This window comes from Maniola jurtina, chromosome 3 (genome assembly GCF_905333055.1).
Source record: "Maniola jurtina chromosome 3, ilManJurt1.1, whole genome shotgun sequence".
Classification (NCBI taxonomy): Eukaryota; Metazoa; Arthropoda; class Insecta; order Lepidoptera; family Nymphalidae; genus Maniola; species Maniola jurtina.
Genome location: NC_060031.1, coordinates 14960561 through 14983084, shown reverse-complemented (window position 1 = coordinate 14983084; position 22524 = coordinate 14960561). Strand labels below are relative to the sequence as shown.

General features: G+C 38.2%; 1 protein-coding gene and 1 long non-coding RNA gene across 4 annotated transcripts in view; one reads left to right on the top strand and one right to left on the bottom strand.

Annotated features, from left to right (window-relative positions):
• The window catches only part of LOC123881236 (mediator of RNA polymerase II transcription subunit 13), a 118697-nt gene that overhangs the window by 55774 nt on the left and 40399 nt on the right, over positions 1-22524 (top strand). The window lies entirely within an intron of this gene.
• LOC123881257 lies at positions 13055-20309 on the bottom strand. Its single transcript, XR_006799440.1, has 3 exons — positions 20300-20309; positions 17036-17040; positions 13055-13107 (listed from the first exon to the last, which is right to left on the bottom strand). It is a non-coding gene; the product is annotated as an uncharacterized LOC123881257 (long non-coding RNA).

Here is a 22524-nt window from a genome sequence, read left to right as displayed (position 1 = left end):
GTTGGACGACTGTGTCTCTTTTATACTGTGGCACCGGGTAGGTGGCGGACGGGCTGGGGGCCCGGTGACCGGGGTCGGCCTCGGAGCCCCCGTGATCGGCGAGTCTCGACCGCGGTTATTTATTCATTATGCGAAACCATATTGTCACAGATGGGCGTTGATGGTGCTTCCCGGATTGCGTTTGCTGTTTGACCGTTGGTTAAACGGTGACCGCACTGATTTTATTTTATTATTTATATTAAAACATAATAATTATTAAGCTTTGATGTGGGGCTATTCAAGGGGTGGATATAGAAATTTCTTAAAAACCGTAAAATATTTGGCGGTTCTGATGCTGCGAACGTCCTTGACCGGCAGTAAATGATCACTGCATTTATTATAAAGCCCCCCGCCGCCGCCGCGCCGCACCTACTTCTTGTTAGTTTGGGCTAATCTCAGATCTAGTATGTAGATCTCTGTAGGTACTGTACTGATTGATCTATACGTTGATAGAGTTAATCAGATATTATGTACGCGACAGGTCGAGATGGCAATCGGTGTGGGGACGCCCCATACACCCGCACAGTCCCCGCCCTAACCCGGTGCGGGATAGCGCAAGTGACGTGCGGGGTCCCCCCGTCATACCGCGATTGCCATCTCGATCTGTCGCTTACTATATTTAGGGTCTAGTTCTATAAAAATTTAAATCATGAATTCATGAAATAATTAGCATTTTTACTAACACACGTTCACTAATTTAGGAGCAACTAAGCTTTAGGGCAAAGCTCGCGAATAGCGCCCCGCCCACGGTCAAAGCCTGCGATCCGCTCGTTCCGGTCTGATGAACATTATCATTGAGTTAGAGACCCTAGAGATTCAGACCCTACACGACAAAAAAAAACAGATGTTATTAGAAAAACCTAGGCCTGTAACTTTGAGGTTTTGTCATTTTTTGTATGGGAAATCGGTAAAAACTTTAAAAAAAAAAAAAGTTATTTGACTATGTATTGAAAAATCAATACAGATAGCGATATTGTTGAAAGAAGATAAAACAGGTTCAGCGCCAATTTATTGCATAAAAATAGTTTGAATCAGGCGGGTAAGCGAGGGTTCGTATCATCCTACAAGATTATGTACTTTTATATTTTTTAAATTTACATGGTGGCTATTTTATAATATTTATTATTTGTTGCTATAGAGGCAATCGAATTATATCAACTCTCTATCTCAATTACGGTTCATGAGATGCAGCACACTGACAGACAGTATAGGGTCTCGTTGCAATCCTTCGGGTGCGGATCCCTAAAAAAAGCAAGACCAGTCCTCTTCCAGTCACTAGTCAGGTTGAAGCCCCTTGACGGGTCATTAAAACCTCTAGTATTATAGCACCTCACCGCGTTGTAATTAATCATTCATTTTTCATGTGCCACACTGGCCCACTGAAATTTACACTGCGACGCTATTTGCTCGGCCTGACCGGACTTGTTTGTTTCCTAAATAGTTCAGAATATTAAACTTCCGTTTCAAACAAATTACTTTTTAGGGTTACGCAGGTATGTGTATCCCAATAGGAAAAAAGGGACCCTTATAGAATCGTGTTTGTCAAGACGCGCCAAGAGAATCACTAGGGTACCTACTTCCCGTAGGGTTCTACGGACTATCTAGAATCATGGGCGAGCAATGTCTTACAAGCACAAGTAGAGGGAATAATCGGAAAATTTTAAATTCGTGGTTACATAACAAACAAGTGTAAATTAAAAATTTATAACACCCCCGACGATCCAAAGTATTTGAGTTTTCCAAAACATCATTTTCAAATAAATAATTATGGCAACGTCCATCTTGACAGCTTGACATTTGTCTATTGACATAATATTATGAACCTAACGGTTATCTAACCTTCTTTTCTACAAGAAAACTAGAAAAGAGCTGATAACTCTTAAACGGCTGAACCATTTTTTTTAGATTATAGCTAAGAACACTCTCGATCAAGCCACCTTTCAAACAAAAAAAAGAAAATTTAAATCGGTTCATTCGTTTAGGCGCTACGATGCCACAGACAGATACACAGATACACAGACACACAGATACACAGATACACACGTCAAACTTATAACACCCCTCTTTTTGGGTCGGGGGTTAAAAAATCAAAACCCGTTTTTTCTTATACAACACTTCGTGTGCGAGTCTAGCTCGCATACATAGGACAGAAAGACACTTTGGAGTTTATAATATTAGTGTAGATCCTAGATTGTGCGACGAATGCTATAACGAACACAATTCAACTCACCAAAGTTGTTTGATTAGTTTTTCGAATGGAAAAACATGATATTATCATTGCACATGTCAGAAGCTACTTTCAGTTGGAAAGTTGTAATGGCTTGTCACAATGTAACTTTTCATACATTTTTTGGTAACCCCCGACCCAAAAAGAGGGACGTTATAAGTTTGACGTGTGTATCTGTGTGTTTGTGTATCCGTGGCATCGTAGCTCCTAAACTAATGAACCGATTTTAGTTCAGTTTTTTTTTTGTTTGAAAGGTGGCTTGATCGAGAGTGTTCTTAGCTATAATCCAAGAAAATCTGTTCAGCCGTTTGAAAGTTATCAGCTCTTTTCTAGTTACTGTAACCTTCACTTGTCGGGGGTGTTATAAATTTTTAATTTACACTTGTTGTTCCTACAATTTAATACTTCAGGGCATTAGGTAGGTACTCTCTTAGCTTTAAAGGTTTGAATTGTGATCATTATTACGAATACTAATATTATAAATGCGAAAGTGTGTCTGTCTGTCTGTCTGCTACGTTTTCACGGCCCAACCGCTGAACCGATTTGAATGAAATTTGGTACAGACATGGGATACATCCCGGGGAAGGACATAGGCTACTTTTTATCCCGGAAAATCAAAAAGTTCCCACGGGATTTTAAAAAACCAAAATCCACGCGGGCGAAGCCGCGGGCATCCTCTAGTTACGTATATAATATATGAATAAACTTGTAATATGGCTACTGCGGCGTAATCTTACAAGAAAAGCTTCCAAAAACAACAGTTTGATGTTATTAAAAAAACATTTCGATACGGTAAAAATCTTTGTACTAAGCTTTGGTAGCATAGTCGTAAATGTATTGATAGCAGGCCGCGGCATCATAACCGTACAATACAAATAGGGCTTGAAATTTATACAGCTCCGGAGTTGAGTTCGATGCTCATCGTTCGGAGTTTCGAAATTTCATTTAAAAAATCTTGAAAAAAGTTACTTTTATTAGTTCTGTAGACCTTAATTTGAATTACCAACTGTGGACCCATTAAGAATATATCGTAATTGAGACAATAATAGTAATTTACATCCAATAAAAAAATCACTACTACTTAAAAAGAAGAATTTAAAGAGAATCACACATCACACTGTTTTAAATTGCTCAAAAAGCTCGTTCCGCTTTGTTTACCTAATATTTTTTAATCTGAGACTCCGGTTATACAAACGATCTTGTAATCCTCTGTAGCTCCGGAGTCACATCAAAATCGGCGTTCCGGAGCTCAAGCCCTGTATACAAACGATGGCGGTGCGATAAATTAGGTGCGAAGTGGCGCGGAGACGATAAGTGGCACCCACACGTACCGGCGCGCGCCCCGCTCCACCGCGAGCTGATCAATACGCGGCCCGCATGCAACCAGCCGAACCTACCCTACCCGGTACCTGCCCTCTGTGTAACGCCAACTTACATTTACAAGCATCTTCTATCTTTCTCTATCGTAGACCGTAGCATTTTGTAGTTCACCGTCAGAAATAAGATGTTCACCCCAGACATAAAAGACTCCAAACAAGTGTACTAGAAGTCTATAAAGCCTTCAGCAAACCTAAAGCACCTGGTGGCACCGCCAGATCTGCATTAATCTACCTAATAATCATTTGAATATTTAGAAAATGCATTTTACTGCATCCTTTTATTCATTTTTTCTCTACTTTAGCATTATAGCTGCTTCTTTCTCTTCAATAAACCTTCTTATTTTAACTTTTAGTAGGGCCAAACTCGTATAAAGCAGGTAAGTATAAGTACTGCGCCAATATCGAATGTCCTATGCAACCCTTTATGACATATTCGTACGTACATTGTATGAAACATTTTATGATATATAATATTTAGTAATATCGCCAGTCGCGACGGCTATCACCTCTCTGAGGCGCGGAGATAATGACATAATTCAAAACCGCCGCAGTCTGGCCACCCATGCGGTCACCGTCCCGACTCAGCGTTGCCTTATATCAACACAATCGTTTAATATTTACGCTTAGGCTCGCTCCCAATTAAGTCGTATTACCCTGCGCGGCGACATTATACAATGTTGCATGTTAATGTGAAGATAACTGACGCTTATCTCGGGCGGATGTTATCTCACGTATTCCGTGGTCATATATGTAGATACTTACTCGTCTTCATACTTAATTTCGTTCATGTTTTACAGTAAACATCATCATCATCATCGCGCGCCTTCTTCGAAACGAAGTGTGGTGATCAACATCTGAAAAGCTTCTCTTTCTTTATGTAAATACATAATAGCCTGCGTGTTCACTGTAATTTCGAATTGATTCACGGCAGAGGTTTGGAATTTTATTATTTCTAAATTTCTGGTCTGGCCGATTTCGGCCTTGGCTAGTTACCACTCTACTGGCAAAGCCGTACCGCCAAGCGATTTAGCGTTCCGGTACGATGCCCTGTAGAAACCAAAGGAGTATGGGTTTAATGAAAACTGCCATAGTCCCGCCAGGTTAGCACGCTTCCATCTTAGACTGCATCATCACTTACCACCACGTGAAATTTGTAGTTTCAACAACAGCAGTCAAGGGCTAACTTGTATCTAAATAAATAAAAAACAATGTTCTTCAAAACTAAATGCTTTAGAATTTTTTCACTTCATGTTTAGTATCCTCGTAACAAAATCATTACAAGAGTTAAATGATCGGGCAATCCTCACCAGTGATTCAGCCACATTCACAACATTGCTCGTCGTGTAAAATTGGATCGTAAAACGACGACAGAGAGGTCGATTGCTGCTAAGAAAATCTATTCTAAAGAGAAGTTAAATCAGACTTAACTTTAGTACCCTAATCTTGTGAAATTCAAGATGGTTCAATCATTGTTATTGGATTCTTAACTTTACTGTCAATAGATTAATAGTGCGACAACACCCTAGATTATGATTTTTGAAACGAGACGCTTCACTAGCTATCGTAGCACCTATGTATCTGATGTACGACTAAACAGACAACAAAGTGATCCTATAAGGGTTAAGTTTTTCCTTTTTAGGTACGGAACCCTAAAATCTTACTTTGTATAATAAGTACTCATTTTAATTATTATATTTTTTCTCTTATGTGCTGTGTCTCTTGTGTGTGTGCTATAAGACCTACCTACCTGCCGAATGTTCATGATTCTAGGTCAACGGGAAGTACCTTATAGGTTTCTTGACAGACAGACAGACAGACAACGATGTGATACTATAAGGGTTCCTTTTTCCCTTTTGAGGTACGGAACGCTAATAAATAATTAAAAGTTTGTTCTGCCGACCTCTGTTGGTTGGTATAATCCCTCGCCCGTCTAGCCCGTCACCCCGCAGGATTACTCTGTCTAGATATCTCTCGGTTCACCGAATAGAATCTAGATTGTATGAAGTATATCTTTAGGTTGCGCGTTAGTGATGAGTGGAGAGGACAAGAATCTTCTTTTTCGCTCTAATATACTAGCGTTGATATGTAACCAAAGCCTGCTTATAGTTATATACCATTTGGTATAGGTACTAAAAGTTTTTGCATGGAGTGACTTATTCTGCCCCCTGAAGTCGGTTAAAGATGAGCGAGTAGGTAGCTCAGGTTTACATAAATATTGAGACTCTTAAGGCTGATATCTATAGTGGGTACTTTGACTTTGCCCATATTTAAGACAGTCCATAGCTACTTAACCATTTAATTCTTAAGTAAAGTCTGAGCAAAGCCAAAGTACGCTCTATAAATCTATCACACTTAGGTTAACGATTATTATTTTAATATCAAGTGTTACTGATAATAAGCAAGATCGAAACGAGCTTAACGAAATCCCTGAGCTTTCAGCAAATTACAAAATCATATTCGGTTCTATGCTGTGATTATGGAGCCATGTAAAAATAATAAAACTGTACAACTTTTATTTCAATTAACTATGAAAAATACCTTACAATAAATAATTCGCTCTGAATCTTAGAACAAGCAATTCTGTAGCACTTAAGTCCACATAGACGAAAATACAAATATTTGCATATCAATTAATGATTATAGATGGTTTAACCTTAGGCTTTATCCTTTACTCCAAAAAAAAAATGAAGCCGGAATATGTCTAGACGATATAACTCGACGAAGACAGCTTATTAGACGATTAAAGTGCGCGATGCGCCCGGTGAACGTCATGCTATCAAGTATCATGTTCTACATGCATTCGACTAACCACCCTTTTATTACAAACTAGCAACCCGCCCCGGCTACGCACGGGTAGCATATTACAATTCTTATAGGGATCCCTATTTTTAGGTCCACGGACCCAGATACTCTGATTATTATCTCTTATTTATAGTAATTAGAAAATGAACTGAAATTATAATTTTCAAAGCGCTTTGGAATTAGTTACCTAAGTCTCACTACAAGTAAAAGTAAGATCTCTTTAGTATACATGGTTAACTGCAAATGTCGATACAAATACACAAAAACAAGAAAAGGACAACGTTACACAGTAGATCTGAGTATTTAGAATTAAATGTGCAATGGTGCATGAACAAAAAGTGTACGGTAACACGGCTGACTCGTTTAGACAGCGCTAAGTTTTCCAAGGCAAGGCAAATGTGAAAAGAAACGATTTAATGGCTTCCACAATTAGCCCACAAAATAAATGGTTGCGTTCGTGTTAGTTACTTAAACCTTTTGTCAATCGTAATAAAGTTTAACTAGGTTTTATCTGAAGCTGAGAGAGCGAAGTTATTGCAACTAATTAGGTAGTTGATTTGCGGGTAACATCGTAAGTTATGTAACATTTTCAAACCCATCTCGGCTGCTGTCTACAATGTAGGATTGCAGTTTGTCATAAAAGTAGTTGTCAGATAAGTTGTAGTGGAGTGGTTGTCAGTTGGAGCGGTGCGGGAGGGTGTCAGTTGTCGCAAATTGACAAATTACTGAGTTCTCGCGAGCCGCGTCACGTTACGGGGCATGAGACGGGTCTGCCCGCGAAATTCAAATTTAATTTGGTTTTCGCAATTTGTAAACTAATACGACAACGTAGGCTTATGGCATTTTAATTGCGCCAATGGAAGTATCATCCTCACAGGTTTATATAAAAATATTTACTTGAAAGGTTCCAGTTTAAGAAATTAGCTCTAGTAGGTATCGACTAATTTGTGAGTTATAGTCGATATACTAGAGCTAATATCTTAAATTAAACAAAAAAAATCTTGATCGAAACCTTATTAACGCCAGCTGAATAAAATCTCGTGATATACTGAAACATTAGGTTTTACTTTCCAACGTGGATGGTGTGTGCAACTGGTTTGACAACTCGTTCCGCCGCGCTTGCCCGCGGTCAGTGCGACACCTGATCCCCGCTGCACATGTCCTCGGCTCGAACAGTGAGCGCCGGAGTATTGTGTGGACAGATGTTCAAGGGCTACCGGGACCCGAGGCGGCGGAATGGGGGAGCCGATATCACCGCTCGGGTATTCCGCGGCGAAATCTCCCAACCATTTTAATGCATTGATTGTAGATGATAAGATAGATGTGATGAGTTTATTTTTATTCATTTTAGGCATCACACCTGATGGAAAGTGGCTTAAGATGGGACGCGTTTACCTAGAAGATTCATTGTTTTAAAGATATCCGGAAAATCTCCCAATTTAATGTACCTATTATAGTGTAGGTGATAAAATAGATGTTATGATGATCGCGGAAGAGTATAAATTCCAAACCTTAGCCGTGCGTATGAAGAATGATGTCGCAAAACGTTAATGAAATGATGATAGGTTTTTTTTATAAATCCCGTGGGATGTCATTGATTTTCCGGGATAAAACTAGCCTAGGCCCGTCTCCAGGATACAAATACCGAATAGATTATGTTTATCGAGTTGGAAGTTACAACGTCTGCAGGTAGGTGCTCTCGAAAACTCTCCCAAACATTTTAGTAGTCGTCACATTCTATTTTAGTATATCACAAAAGTTAACGAACGTTATGTCGATGGCTAGTCAAACGGTGTGATCGCAGAAACGGCTGCGAATTGACCGTTTCGATTTCTCCGTATCCTCGAATTCCGAGACCAATTTAAATGGCCGACGATAAATGAATAGCATGCGCGTGTCGATCGCCCGCTCGAATTCCTCACAAAGGGCCCTTTCGTTCGGGGCTTACATAAAGATTCAAATTTAATTCATTCCAGCCATAACGCGTGACTTCTTGTATGTAAATATTATCGTTGTGATCGTTACGTGTTGAATACGTTCCTTCTTTAAAGGACCTACATTCACTTTGTGTCATATGTTTTTTTAGTAATCGAATTACATGTCTCCTCTCTTGGTTTAGCTACTGCATCATTGCACTGAAAAATCTTAACAAAATGTAGAGTATTTAGGTACTTCCCAAATATTTTTTAAATATATGAGAATACAGAATTTCAACCTCACGTCTCTCTTATGTATCGCGCCAGGAACGCTTTTGACCGCTAGTCTCTATCAGTTACTGCCAGAACTTTCTTCGATTTGTCCTCAATTTTCCTTAAAGTGTAGTTCTTCATCAAGAATGTCGTAAGAAATTATAAATCTAAAGCACACGCACCATAACACTGAGAGTAAGTACACTGTTCGAAATTGTAAACAAAATCTTTGGATCAAATAGGGTCATAATCGGCCAAGTTAGTTTACAGTTGCTAGTTAGGTACTTCATGATTTTAATTTTCGGTAAAAAGTTATATCTTTATCGGTATGGATTCCTATTTCCTATCTTATCTGTGAAAGTGACCTGCTTAACCCATTCTTGACCGCCGTACCAATTTGGGAACACTTACTTATTGAAGTGAAATAAAAAAAGTGTTGACATTAGTTAATATATTATTACATTTATGAGTAGTTGAAAGTGCAGTGATTGAATATAAAATAAAATAAAAAAATTATCGTCAGTATTCTTTTAGTAACGATCCATCAAATTTCCTTATCGAGAGACATGTGGAGGTATGTATAGTTTTATAATTATAATTTTATATACATAAAATATTTCATCAATAATAATTATATTTTGTCAAATTCAATAAATTCCTAAATATTTGCAAACTTTTTTAGTTACTTATACTAAGTATATAAAATTTTATAGGACTTGAAATATTACTGTACCAATTTGGGTACAGTGGCCACAAGTATAGTACTGGAACACTAAATATATCAATTTTTACAGATTATCAAGATGACCTGAAAATGCATTTTAGTGCCAAATACAACCTTTGAAGATTAGAGGAAGCTATTAATTCGATCTTAGAAGATAGAGATAACAGTTTGAAGTATGATTTCGCTATAAATCTACGAAAGGTTGACGCCGTTACTGATGAAGAAGTAGGGTCTGATGACAACGAGACTCCATCAAGCTTGCCAAATGACGTTGTTGGAAATATAGAAATACTAGCGACCACTTGCGGCTTAGCTCCCGTGGGAATTTTGCAAAATACGACCTTATTCTTCATCAACGTTATAAAAGAAACATTTATGCAAAATTTCAGCTTTCTCGATTCAAAAGTTTGGGCTGGGCGCTGATGTGTCAGTTGCTGAGTGAGTCCGAAGTTTTCTTTTTTTTAATTTAGATTTGTTCACACTATTGGTAGGTACTCTTTCTGGTGCTGAAGGCAGCAGTGATGACGAGTCGTTGGCTGTCAAAAGAGTTCTAATTAGAATCAGTTCGCCACAAACTGAAAAGCTTAGTATTGGACCAAATCAATCCATTTTGAATGTTTCAGTTTTGCGAAAGTGTACTGCAAGTTATTTGAAAACTAACACAGAATCTTACGATTGAATTCTGAACGAAAATCGTATGAAAAACTCCACATTTGTTCCAAATCTTCAACAAGGGCATGAATGGAGTGGACGAAATAGACCAATCAATATTGTTGTATCGAATCGGCATTCATGGCAAAAATAGTAGTGGATCTCATTCACTTACATGATTGACATGACAATATGAAATGCCTATAGCGATTGCCTATAAAGACTACATGGATCGAATTATTATCTCGACGAAGTTTAGCCAGAATCGATCTCAAGGAATCAATCCAAAGCCACTCTGCTCGCCCATCGTCACAACTAGACGGCGCTGATCACGTTCCTGAGAAGCTTCCTCAGAATATTCCTTGTATCATTTGCCAAAATTACTCCGTTGGGGTCGTAAAAACGCAAGAAAACAGTTCGCTATGACAAAGCTTGTATTACGAATTTTGACTCTTAAGTGGCCATTGTGCCAGTTTGGGTACACCCCTGTAAAATCCTGAAAAATATTTATTAAGACTTTTTTCTTATTTTTTTGTATCTTTGTGTTGCTAATAATTAATAAACTAAAAAAAAATCTAAGGTTACCCTTCTAGTTTTTGTTTGGCCTCAAATGGGTTAATCTTAACCAGTTATTTATCTTTTAAATGTATTTCAGTTATACATTAATCTAATGTTAAGTTAAGATTAATTACCATAATACTATAAATACGATTAATGTAGAGCTAGGGTTGCCATATAGGGTCCCGCCCTACCTTGTCTGCGTTTTCAAAAGTCGCGCGTCGTACGACACCAATCTTCTACGACATCTTTGATCTAACATAACAAACACGTGACCCGACTAGGCATGATTGTGAAGATTTCCATCAATAAGGACGATCTGTTATATAAAAAAAATAAGACTAAATAATGTAAAAAAAAGTCCTAACTTCTCTTAGGTCTTTCAACCCTACGCTTAACGTTGAGAGGTCGCCATTCCAGCACCTTGAGGCTCCAACCTGTGCATAAAGCTTCCTTTTATAAACTAGACAAGAAATAGGACGGATTATAAAACATTAAAAAATCATTTTATTTATTAAGTAGGGATACGTACGTATTTTTTCCCCTGAAAGCCTTTTTGCAAAGGATATTAGGACACCAAACTGGGGCCCTATTACCACCGCTAAAAGTAATAATGTTTCAATATTGTTTTGACAATTTCATACAAGTTTTTAACCCCCGACCCAAAAAGTAGGGGTGTTATAAGTTTGTCGTGTGTATCTGTGTATCTGTGTGTCTGTGTATCTGTGTATCTGTGTATCTGTCTGTGGCATCGTAGCGCCTAAACGAATGAACCGATTTTAATTTAGTTTTTTTTGTTTGAAAGGTGGCTTGATCGAGAGTGTTCTTAGCTATAATCTAAAAAAATTGGTTCAGCCGTTTAAGAGTTATCAGCTATTTTCTAGTTTTCTTGTAGAAAAGAAGGTTAGATAACCGTTAGGTTCATAATATTATGTCAATTGACAAATGTCAAGCTGTCACGATGGACGTTGCCTAAATACATAATTATTTATTTGAAAATGATGTTTTGGAAAACTCAGATACTTTGGATCGTCGGGGGTGTTATAAATTTTTAATTTACACTTGTATATGAAAATGTCAAAACAATATTAAAACATTACGCGATGGTAGTAAGGCCCCAGATCTCCTTTTCGATTTTTCCACGTGGCAGCCCTAGTTAGAGCAACATTTTCCAAGGCACATGTACTCCCGTGTCGAATACCCCAGTTGAAATATTGGAGTCGGCCGCGGGGAGTCGGGGTGCAGTCGTTGACCCACGGCCGCCTGGCGAGCCCGCTCCACGACCAGCCATGACGCCCTGTCGCCCTCAGACACGCGTTCTAACTGCTCCCAACAAGATGGATTGCTTTATCCGAAACTAACTGATAACTGATGCTCGCGACTTTGTTCGCGTGGATTTAGTTTTATTTAAACCTCATGGAAACTCTTTGATTCTGAGATATAAAGAAAGCCTATGTCACTCTCCAGGTCTGTAACTATAACCAGACAAAAAAATCACCCAGGTTGACCCATCTATGCATTTTTTTATCACTTTTATTGTACACTAGTTACCTATTTATAATTTTTTTATTTTTATTTATTAGTTTCAGCACGAATGTGTCATGTCCCATAACATGTGGTGGATTTTCTTAAAGATGCAAAAGCGCTTGGAAAAGTAAATGGTTTTTGTTTCCATTTTCATTTTGGATAGAGAACTTTTTCGTATAGTGACAAACTTCGTTTCGTTTAATTCCCAGCCACATTAATGATCGTTTCTAATAAAGCAAGATTGCTATTTATTATCTTTCAAATGATTCTCATAAGTCACTTTTATGTTGGTGCGCCTTATCTAATTCAAATGTTATCTCATCGCAAACGATCAGTCTGAGATGGGCCTGATAAAAACTTCCGCTACAAGTCTACTCTCTTGTTACTACAGGCCTAAATTCTTTACAATCTATCCGTTAGATGCTAAGTATCGGCAGTAAAATAAACGTCCGCGGTAAATGACTCCGAACAGATACATATAATATGTAGTCGTATAATTAGATACTACACAATCGCACTCTCGTGTACTCTGCTTGTTGCTTTACGATTTATATTAGTAGACGTTGTATGTACGTCGTTAGACGAAACTTTATAGCCGTTTTCAGATGAAACTGATTAGTTCTAGTTATTTCGTAGTTAGCACCATGGCGCAGTTCACGACATTTACGCTTGGGCTACACGCTCTGTCTGTAAACCGAGAACTGCGCAGTCCAATCTTTTGCAGCTTTTGGAACTGCGCGGGATACCATCTTGACGTCCACACGCACGCACTATCTGTGCAAACTGGCTTGCGCAGGAAAGCTCTTGGGTGAGACGAAACGTGTAGCCGGAGCCTTAGGAAACCTTCTGACAAAACATCGAGGCTTCGATGTCCTTAGCAGGCGTTAAATATATTAGTACATTGGTCGCAGGTAGCCCTAAAGTAGCCTTATTTTTCTTTGATTTTACGTCACCATAGCCTAATATTTGACATATCGTCGGTCCAGGATCAAACCTAGAGTTCCCTCACTCCTAGTTAACTCTGCTAATACACTGTTGGGCGTTGACATCTCTTACCACTGTCCCCCATCTATCAATTCTGCAATTTCGTCATCACGCCGCTTGGGTACACAAATCAGATAGCATGGAAGCGGTCCGTTAGCTTATTAATTAGTTGCGAGGGCCGCAGACTGTGTGGGTCGAGTGCGCACGCGCACCACACCGCCATTACCGTTGATCTTCTTTAATGGAGTACGTTTAGAAAACAACTGACTAAAACGGCAAAGCTAGATGCAAAAGGAGTAATTAATGAACGCGAAAATGTTTTCGACCAAAGCTATTTGGCCGTCAGCTTATTGGCCGTTTTACATTACGCCGGTAGCATTGTTGGCAAGCGCGGTGGCCTAAACTCTTCGCATTTTGAGAAGAGCCCCGTGCTAAGTTGTGATCTGGCGGTGAGTTGGGATGATGATACTAAAATCTAGTAGTAAGTAACAGATTTGGCTGTATATTTTCACGGGTTGAATTCCAGTTGCACCGACTGGAAGTCCATTCCAATGCATCGCCCATTGAAATGCACACTGCAGCTATAAATGACTGAAATCATGTAGACAGCTCTATGTATCCCGGGCTAACTCTGGCAAAGAACTTACCGGGTTCATCCACTAGATGACTAGAACAATGTGAACCGGTGATATTGCAGAGGTATAACATTCTCGACCTACGCTATCTTATGAAAGAGCTCGTCCGTTGCAGAATTTCTCACAATAATGTGATAGTGGATTCCCTACTATGTCATCAATGTTCGTAACTCTGCGAAATTAGGCGGAACGACGACGCCGAGGCCGTGGGAAAGGCCCCTTACGCAGACCATTTTATTTTATAACGGTGCTACTGTTACTTGGAGCGTTCTTGTCTTGTTGTTACTTGTCTTCACTTATTTTGTGACATACATTCTCGGTAGATCCGTCGGGCTTTTAAGTTTCGTTCAACTTCTTGTTACAATGGTATGTTACCGTGTTTATAAATAACTAAATAACTAGCGACCCGCCTGGCTTCGCACGGGTAGCTTATTACAATTTTCGTTGGGATCTTTACTTTTTTCAAAATAAAATATACCTGTCACTCAGGAATAATATAACTTTCTACTGGTGAAAGAAATTTCAAAATCAGTTCAATAGATCCAGATATCGCTTCCTACAAACAAACTTACAAACTTTACTTCTTTATAATATTAAGTAAGTAGTATAAATAGTATTATAAATAGTATTAATAGTATAATTAGTTTTAGGCAAAATACAATTGAATATTTTGAATCGATGTCGTCTTTGTATTTTGGGTTATGGGCTTGTGCTCATTTTTTTACATAAATAACGAGCGGCCTGTCGGATCGAGCCGAGGATCGTTTAAGAATAGATGAAGGCAGGCGAAGATCCTTAGGGTCTGCTTCGATTACTAGGCGATCTTCAGACGTGTTAAGAACAATACTTCCGTTTACTGCATGTCACAACTACCAGCGTAACTAGGTAAACCTAACCTAACCTACCTAGACCGGCTCCTCCACCCCTTACACCGGTCCCAAACCAACCATCTAACCTAACCACCACAATAACAACTCGTTTAACCAACAGAACCACTTTAGGTAACCACTACTCTAAAACCTACAGTACGACAGACTATTCCTACTGAGAAGTGTCCTCGGCAACAACCGGACGAATAATGCCTCGCTACGCACAGCGTGTCTGATTTTATAGTCCAACGACGACAGTGGGGAGATGACGTAATGCTCAGTGAGCAAAGTATTGACAGCTAAAAGTCGGTACCGCCGACAGGCCGGGTCACCTAATGTAAGTGCTTACCGCCCTCACAAACATTTGCATCACCTGATGCCGAAGGGAGTTGGTTCCTCGATTTCCCTGTGCGTGGAAAAAAGATCTGTGCCACAGCGGGTTGTCAAAGTACGCCAGGCAGAGGCACCTAGGTGGTGAGAGTGAAATTACTTTCTGTGGTGTGCGGTGCAGTTGTAGCAAAAGAGGGTGGAATAAGGTCAAACAATTCCTCAGAATACTCCCCATTAGAGCATAAAATTTAATCATTTTAATCATAAAGGAGCTTATTACACCTTGAACAAAGTTCGGTAATAAGAACAACACACAGAACGCAATGTTTGCAAGCGCGAGGTTGTTGAACGGTGGCGTCTACCGCATTAGGAGTTTTATTAATAAAACCTGCGCAGTGACGTATTGACGAGCGCGATCGAGAGCTATTTATTGATGCGCGCGCGCACCGCCCTGCGGCTTATTGGCTATCGATCGGTTACCGCAACTGCTGCTCAATAATATCTTGTTTATGTTATTTTTGTCGTGCACTGAATCACTTTTATTTTAATGGTTATCACACTAATATTATAAAAAGCGAAAGTTTGTGTGTATGAGTGTGTGTATGTTTATTAAGTCAGGCAAAAACTACTGGACGGATTTGGATGAAATTTAGAATGGAGGCGGATGATATCATGGATTAACATAGCTACTTTTTATCCCAGAAAATTAAAGAGTTCCCTAGGGATTTGGAAAACCTAAATTTACGCCAACGAAGTCGCGGGCATTCTCTAATAATTTATAAATTATTAGGTTTTTCGCACTACTTCCTTCGCGTGATTTATAGCCTATAGCACTCTGGGATAATGTAGCTATCTATCATTGAAATAATTATCAAAATTGGATAATTACTTCCGGAGGTTACCCCTTGCATCAAAATTTAACCCTTAAAACCTTTGATTAAAATTTTGTATTTAGGTAATTGAATTTAAATGTTTTTTAAAGGATCTTTTGCCAAGCTTTACTTTTTGTAGGTATATAATATTGCACACCAAGAGCAATGTATAATGCAATAAATGAATTTAACTTTGACTTTGACTTTTAAGTTTTAACTTTTTTCTAGTAGGTACGTACTCGCCTCGGCAAGATGGACATTCCAAAAAATATAGGATCGTTTCTAACCTCTGTCTATTCAAAATCTTTGTAAAGTATTTCATTCTGAGCTTCCGAAAAAGAAAGACCTCTCCTTTTTTTTAAAGATTCTGTCTTTAGTACGATTGATGCAATCCTACCTATTGTGTGATGCCTGTACATTTAGTAATTTATGCACAATTTTCCCCCTTACTTTGTTTCTTGTTCTTTATTTTATTTTTCTTATTAAAGGTCTGAAAATCCAAAACGCGCACATGTAAAGACATCCTGGCAACTGAGTCACTGACTCATTCATCAACGCTGAACTACAGTGGCTGAATCATAATAGAAAAGTCAAAGTTCAACCCATAGAAGAGGTGTCAAGTTTAATACGAGGAAAATAATACTTTACACGCGTCTATTGTCTAATCCAACTGGTTATACTTATTACATTTTTCAAAATTAAAATTCTATTTAATTTACATAATATATGTGCAGGGTTTGCTCAAACAAGGAAAATAGGTTTTTTAATCCAAATATATATTTAGCTATTTTAATAGTTTTTACGCAGGAGTTTAAACAATCATAAATAAATAATATTATACATTTGACTTGTACATAATATTATAATGTAGCCTCTACCTCAGATTACTTACCTACTATCTTAGAGTATAAAAGGGCCTCTATAGGTACTATTATTAACTTGTGTGTAGTTTGTCTATTTGTTTGTAAGCGAAAAAATAACTAACGAACCTACAGCATTTCTTAATCATTAAAAGTTAAATACTGATCCAATTTTGATCGGTGTAATGTTAATATAATCTAGAATAGCACAATACGAAAATGATTAAAGGGTAAGTTGAGGGCAAAAGCTAGTTTATTATTTAAAGTAGTTTAATAGGCACACAATTTCTATAAAGAGTTGAGAGTTGGCCAGGAAGTTACCTAGTTTTCTCTCAAAGAAGTCTCATGTTAAAGGGGAAGGATGCAATCGGCAACGGGCCCGTTGCGACTTGTACTTGAAGTCGCAGGCTGCAGCGGGCGGGCGGCCGTGACGTCGGCGACGCGACGCGCTGTGACGTCAGACGCACGTGGGCGTGTGCGAGCGGGACGGCGCACCGGCCCGCGGCAGAGGGCGCGCGCGAATTGACAGATTTCCACGCGCTCGATAGTATCTCGAATCGCGTGTAGGGTAACCATCCATCGTGTTGTTTGGACGCGTCCGGAACAAATTATATGGCTTTATAAGGGGTTGTTATTTTTTACTGTGTGCGGCTTTCTGTCGGGTGTTAGGTCGGAACTCGGAACCGTAATAAAATACTTAATAATACGTTTAACTGACTTGGCTGTTAAAATTAATGCAACACTTTTATTTACATAATGCTGCCACTGGCAAACACGTTTAACTACACGTTAGTTAAACCTGTTTGCCAGTGGCAGCATTTAAAATTAATGCAATATTTTTATTAAAATAAAATAAAAATATTTTTATTCAATTATTCTTTTACAAGTACTTATTTTTGAATCGTCAAATGCATCTACCACTAAATAATGCTGTCACTGGCAATTGAATGAAATACAGTTTTTCAACATTTTTTCTTTAGCAGATAACTTTTATTTGCTAACTAGCGACCGTCCGTAGATCACTCGGTGAAAATATAAATCCTCTTTATTCCCTATCCCGTAGTATCTAAATCTCTAGTATCTAAAAATCTAGCCTTATTCTTGTCTTCGTTATAAAGGGAACGTCTATGCAAAATTATAGTTTTCTATGTTCAAGGGTTTGGGTTGAGCATTGATGAGTCGGTTAGTTAGTGAGGACTTTTTTTAAAATAATCGTCATCATTATCACCATTCATGTTGATCAACCCATTGCCGGCCCACTCGTCCAATACAAAGCACGGGCTGTGTGTTGGCCCAGTGGGGATTGACAGACATAGTAAATCAAACAGAAGGTTAAAGAGATTTCTAAATAAGAGAAAAAACTACTTCTAATTTATTTTTGTCTGATATGTAAAAACCTGAATATAATCCTCATTGGTTGGTTGTTACGTTAGATCGATCATAAAATGCCAGTGCCTAACTATCGATTACTTAATTAGATTTTACAGACGCGTGCTTCCGATTTAGTTGAATGATGTCATGTTGTATTTCGTGAAGTAAGTAGGTTATAAACAACTGTTTGTACAATTGTCTATCGTTTACGATAAGATAATATTGCCAATATTATTTCAAATAGACACTTAACAATCGTCGAATACTATTGAACTCTGTAGAAAATATGTACTGCAGATCAAGCCTACATTCCGCCTCCGCAATATGATTTTGCAACTCCGCTCATAATTAAAATATTATTTCACCAATTCGTTGGTTTTAAAAACTTCGCCTTTGCATTTTCAATCATTTGACCTAGTCTGATGTTGTAATTATTGATCAAAGTCATTTTTGTTTTCATAGCAAATAGCCTCTATAAATCTTTTAGCGGTTATAGGTACTGTCTTAATCCATAAATAAAGAAAAATAATATTTTTTAATGAAAACGACTTTACTAGTGAGCAAATCTTCAATCTGTGCAAGTAACCGACATTAAATTAAAGATATTCAAAGGCTTATTTAATTTCGAAATATTAGATTTATCTGCTTAACTATTTTTGTTTGCTTTTACTTGTAGAGATAACAAATTAATATGAGTATTTTACTATAAAATTAGTTTTTAAGTGATTTAGTAATTACCAGGGTAACTATAACTGTACAAAGGCAGAGCAGAAAATTGCAACTGACCGCTTGGTATCATCTACTCCTACTTGTAGTTCCGAATTTACAACAGGGGCAGTTGTGCAAGTTGCAACTGACCACTCTAACAGTTCCAAGTTTAAAATGTTTATATTGCGGCTTACCGCTCAGTTCGCATCTAAACAACGGTAAGCGCTAGTGGCGGTTGGCCCGTCAAGCGCGAGCGGTGGAAAACTGTAAACAAACTTAGGAAGCGCGCGCACCGAGCGAGCGGGCGACGTTGCCGCCCCGTCCCCGCCCGCCCATCGACTCACTCGTGTTTACTACACCTAGCCTTGTATCTGTTCCGTTCCTATCGCGCCAAAAACGTCACTTATCGAGAAAATCTTTTTAGTATTCCAAGGTGTTTCAAATTAACGATCTAATTTGCCCTATTATAGCAAAACTTTTGCGTCAATTCATTGTCGTAAAACGATAGACGTCCATTGCTGGATGTATGTAGGTCTCTTTTAGGGACTTCCATACCCACGGTCTTGCGCCGCCTGAATCCTGCGACTCTTTCGTCCATCTAGTGGAGAGATCTGTGTGATTTCAAGTGTGAGTTCGACATTCCAGCGCCTTGGGGCCCCAAGTCTATCGACGGTTCTACGGGCTATGTACCCCGCCCATTGCCACTTCAGCTTCACAACCTGAATCTGGCTACCCGCGTTTATTGGCTAGCTTCGCTTCTGTTCCTATCGCGTCAATATCGAAGACATACATTTAAAACTGATAATTTATTTTAGCAACACTACCTGCAGAGGCCAACAAGTTTGCTGTCGACATGTTTATCAACCTTTCTCTCCCTTTTTACCATACCTTCTCCGTAATTATTTAAGAGCCTCTTGTTAGTGTAGCTGTTTCCATATTTGTTTGTTCCTGACCTTCATTTTAAGCTCTATGGGAACCAAAGCTAATCATGACTTGCCCATTAATTCTCAGTCTTCCCTATCCACGTATTCCCTCTACCATGTCATCAGTATGTCATAGGATATGACCCTCTTTAACTATTATCTTATCTACTAAGCAATCTATCCTCGAATCAATTAAGCCGTGAGCTTAGTCGACCAGTCTAGCCCCACAGCCACAACATTATTTTAATAATAATAATAATTTACTGCAGATCAGCTTATCGTCAACTAAGTATTGTAATTACTTCGTTGTTCAGTCTGAACTTAAAAAAATTCTAAAAATCAAGCAACGTTTTACTGCGAACAATGTGAAAAGATTTGCTCCACTTTAGAACTGTCAATCTATTTTATTTCTTGTTCTAGAGAATTAGCAGCATTGTTAGTTTCACGCAGCAAAAGTACTCGTTTAAGCGTGTAACAAACCCGCCTCAACAGGTCCCCTTTTCCGAGAGGGTGGGGCGTGGGGGCATAGACTGCCGATCTCTGCATTGCTTATACTTTTGGTAAATTCTCATCGATATGCCCTAAAAGCCTATATACTCAATTACTATTATTTTATTCGACGTGTAAGTGCTGTTACTTACTTTTAATTACCATTTTGCTAAACATGTAGAACTCGGTATAGAGTATAGACTTTTAGTCATTATGTAAATGGTTCAACGGAAATCAACTTGGCGACTGGTTTCCATCGAAACCTAAATCTCCTTATACAAATTTTCTCTTATTCATAGATATTTTGTAGCGATTCTCCATGTTTCGTCAAATACAAAACTTGTAATACTTAATATAAAACCAGGATATAATAATTATAACGTATAAAAAATCTTTATGAAATTAAAAACATGCGATCTTAAGTGTCTTCACGCATAATTTTATGTTATGCTCTTCATTGTAATTCAAGGTCGATTAGGTTTAGTTTATTTACATCCTTTATCATAATATTATGTTTGAATGGTATGTTTACCAAAGATTGCTCTTCTGTAGTTTCTAATGTAACGTTGGTAAGCCTATGCCGAGTTAGTAACGATTTCCTCATGGTTATATAAGTTTTTTACCAGCCAGCTTAAATGTCTCACCTTCGCTTTTAGTCATCTAAAACCTTCAGTTCACGTTACCACAACGCGTTCGGCGAGTGCCGGCCTACGTATACCTAAATTGTTTGCTAATTGAGCCAAAATCCATCGATGTGTGGCTAAAAACCAGGATTTGAAATTATCCAGATAAATATGTCTTAATAATTTAGACTTTAGAGTATTACTTTATCATGATAATTATTAATTAGTTATCAAAAAGATATAAAATCTGAATCGCTATTAGCGATAAGACCGCTTTTGCATGATCTTTTTTTCTCTGGACTGGTTTCCACGCTTAAATGCCTTTGCGTCCTGGGAAGTTCTATTCTTTGTTAAAACTTTTTGCATTGTAGATTTAATGCAGTCAAAGTTTCATCAAATAGGGTCCCTTACTCCCTTCCTATTTGAACAACAATCAATCCATTACTTTTTTGCACCGCTCAAGTCAAATGAAAACTAACACCGGTCGGCAAACAGGCCAGCACAGGCCGTAGGTAGCTAATATACGCCAAGTGGCTCTGTGCACGTTCGCAGAGTGCGTTAGGCCAACGTATATAAGGGGAATTAAAATTGTGGGTTGTCTGGACTAAGGATCTATCTATAGAACGTACTTTTGCTTTGCTCAGACTTTACTTCGAGCTAAAGCAAAACTTTGTTAGAGGCATAAATCTGTCTCGTTTTAACTATAAGTAAAGACATTTTACTAAATCAAAATACCTCGATACTACCTATCTACGATCTATAAATCCCACTCCTAAGAGTTAAAAGAATCAAATAAATTCGCAGTCGATTATAATTCGCAGCCGGATATAATTGCTCCAAAGATTTGTTTTTGCATGCAACAAAACGGGCTTTGTATACAAATCTTGTTTTTTCTTCGTGTTTTTGCTAGTGAGAATTCATGACATATTGAGCATGGTATGCGACCACGGCCGGCGCCGATCTTGATATTTTCTTGAACGCTACAATATTAGTTTTGAAAGACCAAAACCAAATTAGATACTTATATGTAGATAAAATACCCAATCCCGATACAACACATGCTATCTCATTCAACACAAATAAGAAATTAAATAGCTAATGTAATTTAAATAATATGACAGTATTCATAAAATAAAAAAATAAGTTTTGTAGTTTATTTCTTTAAAGGATCGGAATAATCCCGAATTTTTGGATAGCCTGGTAAACATAGTTTTTTCATTTGTTACATTTTGATGGAAACTCATTTCACGGATCTTGTAGATTTAATCTGAAAATTATTTTTACATTTTCTCAAAATAAAATGGTTCATAATTACGCATCATGTAGGAGTGCTTCAATATTTACTAAATTACAATCCATACTATAAATGCGAAATATGTCTGTCTGTTACCTTTTTTTTTGTTAAGTGATTTTGACGAGATTTTGTACAGATATGCTTGCCTCCGGAAGACAGGCGGCTATTTTCAATCCTGAAAAGTCGAAAGAGTTTCCACGGGATTTTTAAATACCTTAAATCCATACAGAAGACATAGCTCACCCAATAAGTGACTCCACATTGGTATCTCATAAAAAAATAAGCTCGCACGTCCGAAACTATTCAGACAAATAAGAATATTTGCCGTGACTACCTGTCCCAATGGCAGTACTACATGTAGTACATGCCTGTAGGTAGTTATCTCGTGAATGTTTCGTAATTTCGTAAGTGGAAATGCTTAGTAGCGGGAACCACAAGGTGATTCACTTTGTAAGCCCATTCGCTCTTGA